The sequence below is a fragment of the Eulemur rufifrons genome, chromosome 7 (genome assembly GCF_041146395.1).
Source record: "Eulemur rufifrons isolate Redbay chromosome 7, OSU_ERuf_1, whole genome shotgun sequence".
NCBI lineage: Eukaryota > Metazoa > Chordata > Mammalia > Primates > Lemuridae > Eulemur > Eulemur rufifrons.
The window spans coordinates 91,865,576-91,880,716 of NC_090989.1; the positions used below are offsets into that span (position 1 = coordinate 91,865,576).

A 15,141-nucleotide genomic window follows, 5' to 3' on the forward strand; every position below is an offset into this window, starting at 1 on the left:
TGCCTGAGACAGTGAGGAGGACCCCAGTGTCCGTGGAAGGACTGGTGTCCATATACACAGAAACCTCGGAGATAATTATGGCAACACTGACATATCAAACAATATGATAATACAATAAGAGAGTTGTGGTTATTATTTCACTTGTGTGAGGCACATCCAGTCCCAGCAACAGAACTTACCGTAAGCTCTATAAACTTTGTGTACCTCTGTGTCTTTATTTTTAAAAAGAGAGTAATAAGACCTATCATATGTCAGTTTTGTGAGCAGCACATTCTAAGCATATAGGTACTTATCTATATTTTTGTATACACATATGTGTGTGTATGTGTGTTTGTGAGCTCATATACTTAAAAAAATGAATGTCAGCATTTTTGCTGTGAGCATCCCATGAGGATTTAGGGCCTATTTGAAATAATTATTTGTTGACGGGGAGGAATGTTCCTGGGAAAAATTCTTCTCCACCACCAGTTTGGGACTTTGGAGACTCTCGGGGTTAAGCGGAGGCAAAAATAGACTTCTCAGGCTAGAGCACATCCTTGCCCATAGCGAGCAGGGATCCTAATCTCGACACTCAGGATTCCTAAGACCACAAAGGAGGCTGCTAAAATGTGACCTCGGGGTTTCTGAAAGGCGATTACGTGCCAGATTGTAGTAGTAATACCTGGGAGCGTGGGGTATCATAAGCGCAGTTCCCTGTGTGGTAACCTAGACCCCATCTTCCCGTATCGCATAGTTTTCGGAGTATGGGAGGCCCTACTTGGGCAGAGCCTTGATGGGGGAGCTCTGAGCTCAACAGAGAGGCCCGGGCACAGAGTCTGGCAACAGAGATTGGCCTGCACACCTGAAGGAACTGTTTCGAATGGAACGGACTTGACAAAGCACCTTTTGTCCGAGCTGACAGTGAGCGTGGGGGAAACTAGTGGAAATGGTGATAAGTTTATTACACCAAAACTTTGATGTAACAGATAAATCTATTATTGATAACACTGCAACCATGACTCTTGGGAAATATTTTTGATAACATGACACAAATATTAGTATTACCAACTATCAGTAGAAGTCATTTGCCAGGAAAAAAACTACAGGTGATTCTGAACAAAGGCAATGGTGATCAGGGCCAGCTCCGAGGCCAGGTAACCATGTAACTCTCTCTTGTCACCACTTCCTTTTTCAATGAATTGGGGGCAAGGTAAATTTTAAGGAACCTACATATAAATACATTTCAAAAATGATTTCAATACTTAAAATAAAATTGATATATTATTCATTTAAGAAGAGAGATCTCAATAAAATTGTATCCAGAGTTCTGGAGAGGAGATCTATAATTAGAGATTTCATCTTGACAAATGGAAGTGAGCTACAGATAGGTTCTCATGTGGATTTTATTCTGTTTTATTATGATTACTATTATTATTGAAATAATTGAGGTGACTCATTATTTTTCCTGGCATGCAAGCTATTTTCTCTTATTGTACAAATATCTTTTTTTGTTATATATATTCTCATTCTCTTCCTTCAGCCCTCAAACGCTTTCCTTTTCCCCTCAATTCTCTAAGCATTTACTTAATTATGATACTGAACATCTACTATGTTCTAAGTGCATTTTAAATTTGTAGAGATAGAAAGAGAAAATAGAGTCTCTTATTCTGAGCAACTCATATAATTTCTTTTGTTCAAATTTTGGAGGTGATTGAAGTAATCATATACTCTGGATAACATTGCGCCATGGAAAAAAATTCTCTCATAGAAATTACTCTAAAAAAGCCACTGGATGCCCACATGGTAGGGGTTGTAGAAGATAGTCTATTGGGTGCAGAAAAATATTAGGACCTGTTTATGTTATTGTACTATCATGTTTGTATTTGGATTTATTAATATATACATTAATGTCATATTATATATATGTATAAGTACAATAGCATATGTGAATAATTTACAAATAAATATGTGCATATATTGGAGATGCATGCTGAACAAATTTTTTTGATAGATTGTATGATGTTTAATGCTTGAGAACTACTGCTCTGGATTACACTTTTACTGGGAACAGAGAACAGGCCCATCTCCTTCCGCCCTTTACTATGTGAGTGGCAGTGTCTGTCACATTTGGGTACTTAATAAATATTCAGCAAAAGAATGAATAAATAAATGAATAAACCAACAAATGGTTTCTGTCCCTTTCCTTCAGTGCTGCTAAATAAAAATAGTCTGTTTTAATAAACTCATTCTTATTAACACGTGGCAATGTGCTAGATAGAATATATTTTTTAAAAGACTCTTACATGGATTCCCTAGATTTGAGTTGTTGGCCTATGCAGCACCATACCTGGGGGAAATCTTCTGGAGGGAATAGTGACTCGTGATTCCTGAAATCACACTTCATGGGCTGCTGTCGCACATGTGGCCTTGAAAATAGGATACGGTGGAATTGACACTTGAAGGAATCCAAAGAAGGTCATCTGGTTGATCTCATTTCCTTTCTGGGAAGGATGATACAGACAAATGGGCTGATGCTCTATTTTAAACTATCTCTACATCCTCCCCCAGGAACCTATTTGAGTGCTGGCGTTTGGGTTTACTTTTAAGGATAATGGATATTTGATCAGGAAAAAATAAGCTCCTTAGGCTTATTGAATATGCAGTTCTTAACATGGTTATTCTTTCTCATCTTCTGTGTTTCAGTGGAGAGGAGAAGGAGAATATAGGTTTTGTGAATTAATAATGGAAAACTTAGAAGTATACAGTCCATTATGGTCCAAAGAAAATAAAAATAACAACAAAGCCTTGGTGACTAAAGTTCTGGCGTTTTCTCTGCAATTTTTTCCCTTTTCCCATTTCCACATTTAGGGCTCAAATAATTCTTTAAGAAAAGAAAATAAAGCATATGATTTTGTTATGAGGCAAGGTGATCCCAATGATAAAAAAGACCTTATATCTATCTGATATCATGCTTTAAAGCGCATGAAGCATTTTCACACTGGTGATCACACCTAACTCTTAGAGCCAATCAGTATATGTCTTCTAATTTTATGGAGAAAAAAATGAAAATTTCTAGCAATAACATAACCAGGGTACCACTATTTCTAAGCACAGAGATATTTCCTTTACGTTAGTACTTCTCAGACTATAATGTGAAAGCAATTTATCTGAGGACCTTGTTAAAATGCAGAATCTGATTCAGCATTTATGGGGTGAGGCCTGAGATTGTGTATTTCTAATGGGTTCCCAAGTGATGCTAATGCTTTTCTCCACAGATGACACATACAGTAGCAAGATTCTGCATCATAACTAGTTCTTGTGTGATGTGATTAAACACAACCCCGCTGAGTAGCTTAGCACAGTATACTTAGGATATTTAGAGCGAAGGCTTTGAAATTGGTTATCATTGCTTTCCTGTTTGAGAAGGAGACAAATCATAATACCATAAAGAATTAAATCATTCATTCTCCCTCCTAAACTTCTTTCAAATATGTTCCCTTCTCTATTTCACTTCTGCTGCTTTCACTGGGGACATTAGTGTCTCTCTGCTGGGCCATCACATCAGCCCAGACTGATGGTTAGCATCTCTTGTTTGCCATCGATCTCCCCCTCTGTCATCAGTCCTTTCCATCTAAAACACAATCTCATCAAGCTGTTCCCACCTTTAAAAGCCCACAATGGTGCCCCATTTCCAATAAGATGAAATAATCTGACCCTTACCCTTCATCCACATCTCCTGCCATAGCCTACAACTTGGCCACAACCCGTCCTTATTTAACCACTATATTCCATCCACCCTAAACATCTCACATTTCCCAAATATAGTACTCTTGCTCTTTTGCTTCCATTGAATTTCATTTCCAAATCTGTTCAAGTTCCTTACTAGATCTAGTGAGAGCAGTACCTGCCACTGTTTCTTACATAGTAAGCACACAACAAGTTATTTGTTGAATGGATATATTAGGTGCCTAGTATGACTACAATCACTGTTGGATTAGTGTGTGAGATTGGTAAATAGTTATGAGACTTGAAAGAAAGTGAAATTATTAGGCTCAGGTATTTTCCTGGATTTCACAAAACGATTGTGCAAAATAATCATTTTATGGTTGAAGAAATGAAGGGAAATTGCCGACATTGCAGAGCAGTTTATTTAACTGATCCTGACCAATGACATGTTTAGAGTAAAAGCAAACAATAGCCCTAACTCTAGATTGTGCCTGATCCCATAGCATGTTACAGAGACTTTTCTTTCCCTTTTAACCAACTTAATTTCATTCAATTTGGGTGACTTATGGCTGGCAATGATAGCTGGCCCATTTGTATTTCTCCCCTCTGCCTCTTTCTATAATCTCCGTCTATGGGACTACTGTTCATTTCAGAGATCTCTGTGGAAGAACTGTAAAAGGTGGTGCTTTTAAAATTCTTGACCCTTTTATAACAAAAATGAAATACAAGCAAAATAGCAGAACTTTTATCTTTTGGGAAGCAATGGAAATGTCAACAATCAAAGGGGTAAGATTGTTCTGTTAGCATCAGTATTATGTTTTGGTTAAGAAAAGAAACAAAACACAGAGTCAATGGGTAACCTCATCACTAACTAAAATGTAAATTGAATATTGGGTAGGATTTTAAAAATATGTTTGAATAAGTAGATATTAGCTAAATAATTAGCAATTTATTTAACTATGTTACAATGAAACAAAACTGTATGTGTATATGCTTACAACATTTATTTTCACACCCATAAACACAAATCCATGTACTTATACAAACAGATAATGTACAATATCTTTAATTTCCAGGAATGGAATTCTTTAGTCTATTCTCAGGAATCTAGAATGTTCTCTTTTCTTCCTTTTCTCCTTTTCTCTCCCCAAATTTCCTTTTCTGTGCTTCTGCCACCACTACACACTGACTTTCCCTCCTCTACTCCTCCCCTCATTTGTAATATGCATTTCCCACTCAACAACTATTTAACAAGCAACCCGCTCAGGTCTTCTTTTGTGTGGTGGGGGGAGGAAGGGGAGTATGGTTAGAAGAAACTGACCTGGCTAATTCCAACGTTCCAGCCAGTGAACAAGATATTAGATTCTAAATAAAAGGCAAAGGTATGATTCAAACCACAACAAAGATTGGGATTTGTGGTCAGAAGCCCTAGCCCAGTTCTAAATTGCCAAGGTCCAGGTTATTATGGTAGTGGCTGAGGTGTAGGGCAGCCACTTGTCCAATTTGGAGGGAATACTTAGAAATTGAAAGTAGACCAAGCTAGAAGCACTCTCAGGTGAACTAAGCCAATCCTGAACTGATCACTTCTTTTTTTTTTTTTTTTTTAATTTTATTTCAGAATATTACAGGGGTACATTTTGGTTACATAAATTGCTTTTGTGCCATTTGAGTCAAAGTTATAAGTGTTCCCATCACCCAGATAGTGTGCACTGCACCCATTAGGTGTGAATTTCCCCGTCCCCTCCTCCCCCCTCCCACCTGTTTGATTTCTGATGATTGTTATTTCCATATGTGCACATAAGTGTTGAACGATTAGTTCCAATTTAACCGTGAGTACATGTGGTGTTTGTTTTTCCATTCTTGTGATGCTTCACTTACAAGAATGGTCTCTAGTTCCATCCAAATTAACACAAGAGGTATTAGTTCACCATTTTTATGGCTGAGTAAATACTCCATGGTGTACATATACCACATTTTATTAGTATGCTCATGTATTGATGGGCACTTGGGTTGTTCCCACATCTTTGCAGTTGTGAATTGTGCTGCTATAAACATTAGAGTGCAGGTGTCTTTTTTATGTAATCACTTCTTAATCTAATTTAAAATTTTATCAAATGTTGGGGGCGAAGGCCGTTCTTATACCTTTCATTCAGAACCGACAGGCAAGAACACCTGAATCTGCCTAGGACAGGGCATCAAAGGCTCTACTGAGAGGAGTTAGGGAAACAGAGGAAATGACATTGGGAGTGAGCAGCGGCACATAATGGTTTCACTGAGCTATGCAACATAGTTCACAATGGGAATGTTGCTGTTTCCAAAGTACTGAGTGTTTTTTAAGTGTCTGAACACCTCGGGGAAGAATTGGACAGTTCCTGATATTTGATTTGTCTCTTCAAGGTCAAATAAATGCAAAAGCAGTGGATAAGGCAAGGGACTGACCAGAAGGAGCAGGAATTCGTCATGCATCAGGAACCTTCATTGCTCCCTCGGGACGGTGCTGGCTGGCCAAGACTGTGCTAAAGCAGCTCTGTTTGACCACTCAGCTCCAAATTTTTCTTATTTTGGTGTTGGTCATCCTATAATAGTATATTGGTTATCAAACAAAATATTAAAGAATTAAGATGAACAATCTTGTAGTTATATGGATGAACCTGATAAAACTTTCCATTTAACCTTTGGAAACTATCCTTAACAGAGTAATGTTTCTGAGATTATATGAAAGCTTATATTTTTTATGTTGGCTTTTATGTTATAATTCTCAAAATAAATTTGGAAACCATTAAATTTTTACTGCATTAATTTGGCACACCATGGTTTAAAACTTACATTCAAATACTAAAAATAAAATTTGACCCCAGCTAAAGGCATTTAGGACCGGATCCTGACTTGTGGACTTGTGCACTTGTCCAATGTGCAGACTGACTAAATCACCAGAGGTTTTTGGCAAGATCAAGATCTGGCTTGGATTGTGCATGCAATTCTGATGATAGCCCAGGAAATGTCAGGAGGCTTAAGGTTAATGTGGCCCTTTTAAGGGAGAGTGAGAAATAATGGAGCATTTGTGTATATATTGGTATAGAGCCTGGCGAAAGGCATAAAGATAATGTACAAGTGAGATCTTTATACATCTTTATTAGTGAAGGTGTGCCATCACGCATTCAGTAGATGTTTCTCAAGAGTTTACTTTGTTGCAGAAATTGTGCTTGGTGTTGTGTTTGTAAGTGTAGCATCTGTTATGCTTCTCTACTAAGAGAAAGCTGAGTTGGTCCACTTCAGAAACACTTTGAACCAGGATGATAATTAAGATTTCTTCAGGGTTAGAAAAGAAAACTCTGAGACTTCCGTGATTAATGGAGTGGATTTGAGCTGTGCTGGAGCAGATGGTACAGGGGCATCTTTTTGGGAGAAACCCTGGTTGAAAGTCAAGAAGAATGTTTTGTGGTGTGAGTTCTCTTGCTACGGTCTTATTTAGTAGCTGGAGCAGAGTTCACATCTGGAACCCCTTGGAGAATTAGCCATTGTGAGAACAGTGAACCAAGAGGAAACAGAAGTAATATATATTGAAAAACTTAATCTGATCTCTTGCCTGTCTTCAAAGGAAGCTTCATTTGTAAAGGACATGCATGATTGTGAAGAAAGGACCCCCATTAGGCAATGCAGAATTAATAAAACACTATGTCCAAAGTCTCCAGTAGAGGGAGGTTAAGGAACTTTCTCTGTGCCCAACCAGGAGAATCTGATGGAGCTGGACTAAAATTCATTTCTTTGGTTTCCTTTCCAGGGTCCTCTGTTTACTACAGCACAATTCCTTTATTTTGCTATAAATTAAGATTTGTCTGACAAGACGCTTCCATCTGGAAACAAAAGAGTTAGAACTTGGCAAAGCAGAATTTATGTTCATTCAATTTTATTTGTTTTGTTTCTCTTAAGTTTTCATCTTTCTTTAAGTAAGAAAGTGTTTCTTCTCAAATTTTTTGCTTTTGGGGAGGGAGTATGTTTGAGCTCCCCCTGTGCTTATGGAGTCAAGAATAAAATAAACTATCCTTGAAAGCTACTAAGGATGAGGACCAGAGAAACACCATTGAGGCAGATATAATATACATACCTGTTTTTTCTCTTGCTCTGCTATGTTGCCTGCTGTAGTTTGAAAGTATCTTCATGATCTGAAAGAGGGGAAGTAGCCTCATAGAGTGAAAGGAATTCTGAAACGCCTAGAAAATACTTGGCACCACTCTCTGTGTGTGTATGTGTGTATTTGTGACATAAATTGGCTCACATTGCACATCTTTCTGCAATTTGTGTTTTTCATTATATATATTAGTCCATATAATGATAGCAGACACTTTGTGCAGTGCTCACTTTGTACTATACACTTTCTAAGCACTTTAGAAACTTCAAATTATTTGATATAAGTGTGCCACATTCTCATAAATCACATTTAGATAGGTTAGTCCCTACTTGTTGGATATTTAAGGTGCTTTCAATTTTTTTTTTGTTTCTATGAATAATGTTGCACAAGATCTTCTTATACTTGCCTTCTTGGATATGCGTGAGTAGTTGCAAAGGCATAAGAAAATCTAGCACACATCATCTGATAATAGCGGTTGCCTCTGAGGAGGAGGAGGGGCCATGGATTGAGTTGTGGTTGAAGGGGATTTAGACTTTTTTGTAATGTTGTATAATATTTTTCAACAAAAATTTATTCATGTATTACCTGTGTGTTACAATTAATTTTTGAAAATAAATACAGGGCTAGAAGTCTTTGGGCATATAACTTAGCCAACTTGATCTTTTTTTCTCCTCACTTTTCAAAATATACCTACCATAAAATTCTAGATGTGTGGCTATGGCAGAAAAATGCAATGTTATATGTTACAATGCTTTATAGCATGCTATATATTTTCAAGTGACTCTTATTCTAACATACCTGGATTGCAATAATCAGTAAAGTCACCATAGAATCGATAAGAAGAAAATATGCCAGTGAGTGTTCCCTAGTTTTAACAAAGATGTCATCTATTAATACATTTAAAAAGAAAAGAATTTAAGTTTTGTATTACTAAGGATTCAATTCAATATGATAATTGACATGTAGTTTTGAAGTTTCATAATTACTTGTATAATTACCAGGTCTCTTAATTTATTACAACTTTACTGATTAGAATCGGGTATAATTTTGAGTATTGGTTTTGTGTCCAGGATTGCAAACCCATTTAATCTGTAACTCATATTGTATAGTATATGGAGGCTTAGTTTTGTGTAGCTATTATATCATGTGACTATCCTGCACATGTGAGCACGGGGACACACACATTATCAAATGGTGGCAATAAAAAAGAAAAAAAGGAAGAGGGTGAAATCAAATAGTATATTTTAAATTGGCATTTGTGTGCCATTGGAATACCAAGAAATTTACTAGGATAACAATGTTCCAGAACAGAAGATGACCTTGAAATGTTATCAAGCCTTTATGCTCACAAGATATAGCATACTTTAAACACCCTAGACAGGAGACCTTCCAAAAACAAACCCAATGACAACACCTGGGTAACAATTTCAATCCTGAACAAATTTCAGTGATAAAAATGTGTTTGCATATCTAACCCCATAAAGATAGAAAATGTTTAATTATTCTTTTCTGTGTAAGAATGTTCCTTTCTGTAGCAATCTGTTTTGAAGTCAGGTCATTTGTTGCCAATTAGTTTTGGCTTCCTTGCTTTTTAAAAGTCCTTACCTTAATACCACTGCTCTGAGCCACTCACACCATTTTAGCAAGTCCTAGAAAAAACATTTCTCTGTATGAGGACACACTTTGAATGCCCTAGAGGATATTTGTGTTCATACACACACACACACACACACACACACACACACGCACACCTGTGTATCTTTTCAGGTTAAAAGAAGGACTTCAATGTCAGCTCTCCCTGAAACTCTGCTACTTAGCCTAAGTATTGCCTTGTTTTCTGAAACATTTTTTTATTTTTACCTTGTAAATAAGGATTGAGCCAAAGCAAGAATAAAGGTTCTTTATGGTTTAAATATGCCACTCCCTATTGTGCACTTTTATTGAGCTACAAGTTTTATTTTATTATATTGTATATCTATGTTCACTTTAAAGTCTGTTAGGAACTCTGGGATTAGAGCTGTCCAATAGAAGTTTCAGAAGTGATGAAAATATTCTATAATGTAGCCTCTCCATTATGGTAGCCACTAGTCTTATGTAACTATTGAGCACTAGGGTGAATGAGGAACTGAATTTTTAACTGTATTTATTTTAATTATTTTCATTTTAAATAGTCATATGTGGCTATTTAACATATGCATATTTAACAGTGCAACTATAGATCTTCTAGAACTAGAGAATATTGAACATTTATGTTATAGCTTTTTCATAGGAAAAACTACCCCTTTGGCTCTGTTTAGCACTATTTAATTTGCCTCCAGAATTTGAATTCACATCCTATTCTCCAGGATTTATTTTGCTTCAACCTTTTGATTTCTCTCTGTTCAACCCCCTTACTACCTTGAGCTAGTAGGTATTTTTGGGAACTTACATTCAGAAAACAGTGCAATGCTATGAAATAGGAAAACATGCTTAGTTCATAATGCACAATATAAAAATTTACAGAATGTCCTTTTTAGTTTCTTTTTCTCATTATCAGATTTACTTGGATTTAAGCAAATGGTGTTGATTAAATATAGATCTCTCCTCTCTTGAACATTGCGCACTCTTTATTTAAAACTGGGACTAATCCTCACTCACTTGTAAGAAGCTTTAGAGAAGTGTGACACAATCTTCTCTGCCTGTCGAGCTGTGGGTATGAGCTGGCTTAGTGGCCTCTGCACAACCATGACAGCACATGGTGACAACAAAGCCCTGTTCTTCTACCGTTTCCAAGAACTAAATATCCAGTAAGTTGGAACTTCCTGCTGCCCCATGAGGCCTTTGAAGGTGCTTAGGATGAGCAACAATTCTCCAGAAGTGGATAGAATGCTGAAACAATAAACACGCAGATACATGCTGCATACACCCCGTTCTTCACACACACCGCCTAAGATAGTATTCCTGTAGAGAAACGCAGTGTTCCCAATCCCTTCTCTCAGGCTCCTTCTCTTTACTTAGAGGCCAACCAGGATGCACAGAAAACATAACTGATACCACTTAGATAATTATTGACTAGCTTTAGTATTGATGGTGGAGGTTGAATTCCTTTTCTCTTCCTGGTTATGTTTCACTGATGCAGTTTGCTTATTTCTATGTGGAAGCATGATGGTTTTCATTCTTTGTGATGAGAACTTCAGTGACTGCGACAAAGGTAATTTGGTCAAGTGCTCCTACGGCATATATGGCCTTAACATTTTGAAAGATTCCCTTAAAAAATCTGGATCTATGATTTGGGTGTGCAGGTGGGGGCAGATATACAAAATCATATATTTTGTGCAGCCTTGCTTTTTGACAGATGTTCTGAATTTTAAAGATGCCTCATTTGTGGCAAAGGGATGCTATAGAAAATGTGTTTTTATGAATTTCTTAGTGCTCACGTAAAACAGCACGTGGGCAGCTGAAATACAACTGACTTGTGCACGCATTCCTCTTCTTCTTGAATCCTTGGAAAAGTACTTCAGTTTTGCTCTTCTGTAGCTGACTACTTCTTTCGCATATTTCCGTGTGTTGGGGAGGTAGATGTTCTAAGCATAAGTTACCGGGGTGAGGTGTTTCTCTTTGCCCAGTTCACTGTCCTCTCGTCCTGGCTCCGGCTCTTCCCCCGGTCCTCTCTGTGTCCCCTCCTTCCTGCCCTCACCAGATGTGGTGAGGTCAAGCTGACCTCCTGCACCCGGTGCCCACCCTGTGACCCTTTTCTTTCTATTTGAAAAGTGTGAGGGATGGAGTGCAGGGAATTACATTGCCAGACAAAGAGAACTTGCTCAGAAGTGTACGCTGAACCGAGTGTGCAGCCACTGACTCTTGCAGGGGCTGCCAGGTGTATACATGACTCGCTTTCTCCCTTTCTCAACATTCTTATTGTGAAGTCGCCGCCCACCCCAGCTTCTGAGAAGGTCTCCTCAGTACCAGATATAACTTAAAATTTATACCAGGATTTTATCAGAATATGTTTTAAGGATTATCTTTATACATAATATTTTGTTCTCATTTACTGTTATCAGATTTTATCAGAATATGTTTTAAGGATTATCTTTATACATAATATTTTGTTCTCATTTACTGTTAGGTTTCATTAATAACATATATTTTCTTTCTCTGTAGCCAGGTTCCTTCTGCTCCTATTTCCTTCACCATAAAATATTCTGGGGCCAGTGTAAAGAAAGCTAGATGGAATTCCTGTCACTAATTAGTTGTGCAGTGCTTTGAGAGGGCTCTGCTAGGTGATTGCTAAGGTTCTCTGTAGCTCCAGGAGTCTGGGAGTCTATTCCTTCCAGAGCCTATGTCTCTCCCCAACTCCTTTCTCAGCCACTTCTTCTCTTTGCCTCCTATGAATCATGTCAGACCCTCAGCACTCCCTGGGTCCTACTTTGGGAACTATTGCACTTTCACAAGCCCCAGAAGGGACTCCTTTTTTGTTTAGCAGCATGAATTCATACCGCCAAAGGGTTAATCTTCCAAGACTAAGTGCAAATTGGGTAAAATAAGAGAAGATCAATGGTTGTACCTGCCATGAGTGGGGTGTCCAATCATGCAGGTTTCCAGCCAGATTTTTAGAAATCTGCATTGCAGAAGTCACCTGGGCATCACACCCTGAGGAACTCTGGGTTAATGTGTGGCGAACAGAAATATCAAGTTTATGCCTATAGGGTAGTTTTCATTGGTATGAGCTTAAGCACAGAAAAAATGGTCTTAGTAGTGTTAATTTTTTTATGGGCTGTTGTGCGATAGCTGGTCTTGGAATGTTAGCAGCACTGTTGCAGAACTAAAAATGTTACCCTGAGACATTTTAAAAGAGCAATAAATATCAGGTTTTAAAACACAGACATTAAAAAATTATAAACTTGGAAGTCTTTTTTGGTTGTTGTTTTAATATTGGAGCACTAAAGCTGCCTTTTCCTTCCCTGGCTTTCTCAATAAGCAATTGTTTGGCTCAGTAATTCAGTGATTGTTTTATTGTTTTAAAATTAGGGTGTTTATGTTTTAACAAAAATATGCTTGTGATGAGACCGTGTCCCTTTATCAGGAAAATTCGGCTTCACAATGTGAAGATGTGGCTGTGTTTTGGACTTGGGGTGTGTGTTGAGCCAGGGATAGTCCTTCAGCGTGGAGGGAGTGGCTCTCAAGGAGGGCAGACGTTATTTCCAGACCTGGACTGTATGAGTTCGATGCACACTCAGAAACCAGCCTCAATCCCCGCGGCATTTGGGGATAGCTGTAGAGTGGGTTTGACTCCTTTTGGAGAAATTAGACTGGCCTTTGCCACTGTCTGCATGGAGTATAGTGGTTAGGCCAGGGAGAATTGTGCCTCACACTTACACATGGCCAAGAAGAAGTCAGCTTATTGTCCTCACTTTCAAAACATAAAAATAGTGTTACAAAAAAATTTAAAAATTGAAAAAAATTTTTACTACAGTTATTTATCTATGGCTAATTAATTTTCTTATAGTTTCAACTTTTTTCTCGATTAGTATTTTTTGATAAATCTGGGCCTGTTTTTTCATAGTCTTTATGATTATTATTATAATTATTAGTCCATCCAGGTACGATAATTTACTTTTTCCTCTATTGTTAGTTACTTGCTTGGTTTATAACTTTGTACTATTAAATGTGACACTACAACAAATAAACTAATAAATACAGCTTTTTACCTGGGGTTGATATGTATTCAAAGAAAATTTCCAGCAATAGGATTATCAAGACAAAGAATGTAAACACTTTAATATTTTTACACATGTTACAAAATTTCTGTCTTTGCTTTCCAAAAGGGTTCTGGTTTGAAAGCCTCTAGGATATGAATGTACTTACCTACACTGAGTTTAATATTTAACATAAATATATTTTAATATATAAATTTTAAAATTATAATTGTATGCACAAACAGTATAAATTATATATGTACATATATATGTGTATATATATATATTTGTGTGTGTTAGTGTGTGTATATGTATATAAATAAAACTTGGAACCTTCAAATTTCTATGTGATGAACTTCAATAATCTGTGAAGGTGAGCATTTTGTTCATGTATTTAGGATTTGTTTTGCCCTTATTTGAATATTTATTCTTGTCCTCCCTTTATTGTTTTTATAAATTTGACTTAGCTAAGTAGATAGATGCCAACCCATCTTTTAAAAATTTATCACTTATTATCCAGATTCTTATACCAGACACTAGGCTAGAATATTGTCCCTTTCTGACTGGGGTCAGTGAATTTGTAAGTACTGAACATTGTCCTCTTTCTGTTGGGTATGTTTGAATATGCACAGTTAATGCTTCTTTGTGAATGACTCTGTAAGGAAAATGCACACAGTATCTATGCTTTGGACCAAGTGAGTATGAAATCTTTCTATCTATGTATTCAGCTGTCATGAAGATAAGATTTAGACAAAAATATTTCTGAATCCACTTAATGTAAGCTGTGTCATAACAAAAACCTACTCTCTTAACAGTTCAGGTAAAATTGAAGAAACCAAAGGTGTTCATATAATTAAAAAGAGTACCACGGAATCAGAATAATTAACTTTCGGAGTCAGGGAGATCTTAAATGATTTGAGTACCTGCTTAAGGCATACTTGGGTGCCAGAGATAAATGATATCCTCATTTTCCTAGTGTTAAGTGAGGTTAGATTAAGAATTCCTCTTACAAAGAGCGTGACCAGGGTTTTAATTTATCAGGATATGAACAAATTAAGAAGCATGTTCTAATTTGGCAAGAGAGTAACTGAAATCCAGTTGTGTTTTCTGCCACAGCAAACCTATAAAATAGGGTGATAGTTTTCATTCTCAAGTCACACCATGAGTATGTTTTGAGTTTATTGCAACTAAGTTCAGTGCATTCTAACTAGAGCATTTTGTCCACATGTATTCAGAATTTGTTAGCAGGGAGATTTTTTAACACATGAAGTTTATCACAAGGAATCAGTCAGCTGTTTTTTTTCTTTTTCTTTTTAAAACTGTATGGAAAGATACAAGCTAGAGAAATAGGCAATCTTTTCCAAAGAGTTAGAAACTTAGCAAAGATGATTTCTGCTCTCCCTTAATCATTAACTTAACTTGCTGCCTTGGGTAGTTAGAGCATTCAACAAATTCTCCAGGCCTCATTGTATTAATCTAGGAAAGGAGGGCAGCGACATAATGGCAGACTGACCACCTAGGAATAGCATGAGAACATGAAAGTGAACACCTGAAAATGGACTTTGTGTGCACTAGGAGTAATAACCATTCACAGACGCAAAGTATTATTCAAAAACCAGATATGATAAGGTG

General features: G+C 37.0%; 1 protein-coding gene across 4 annotated transcripts in view; it reads left to right on the forward strand.

Annotated features, from left to right (window-relative positions):
• The window catches only part of MECOM (MDS1 and EVI1 complex locus), a 540,410-nt gene that overhangs the window by 348,916 nt on the left and 176,353 nt on the right, over positions 1-15,141 (forward strand). The window lies entirely within an intron of this gene.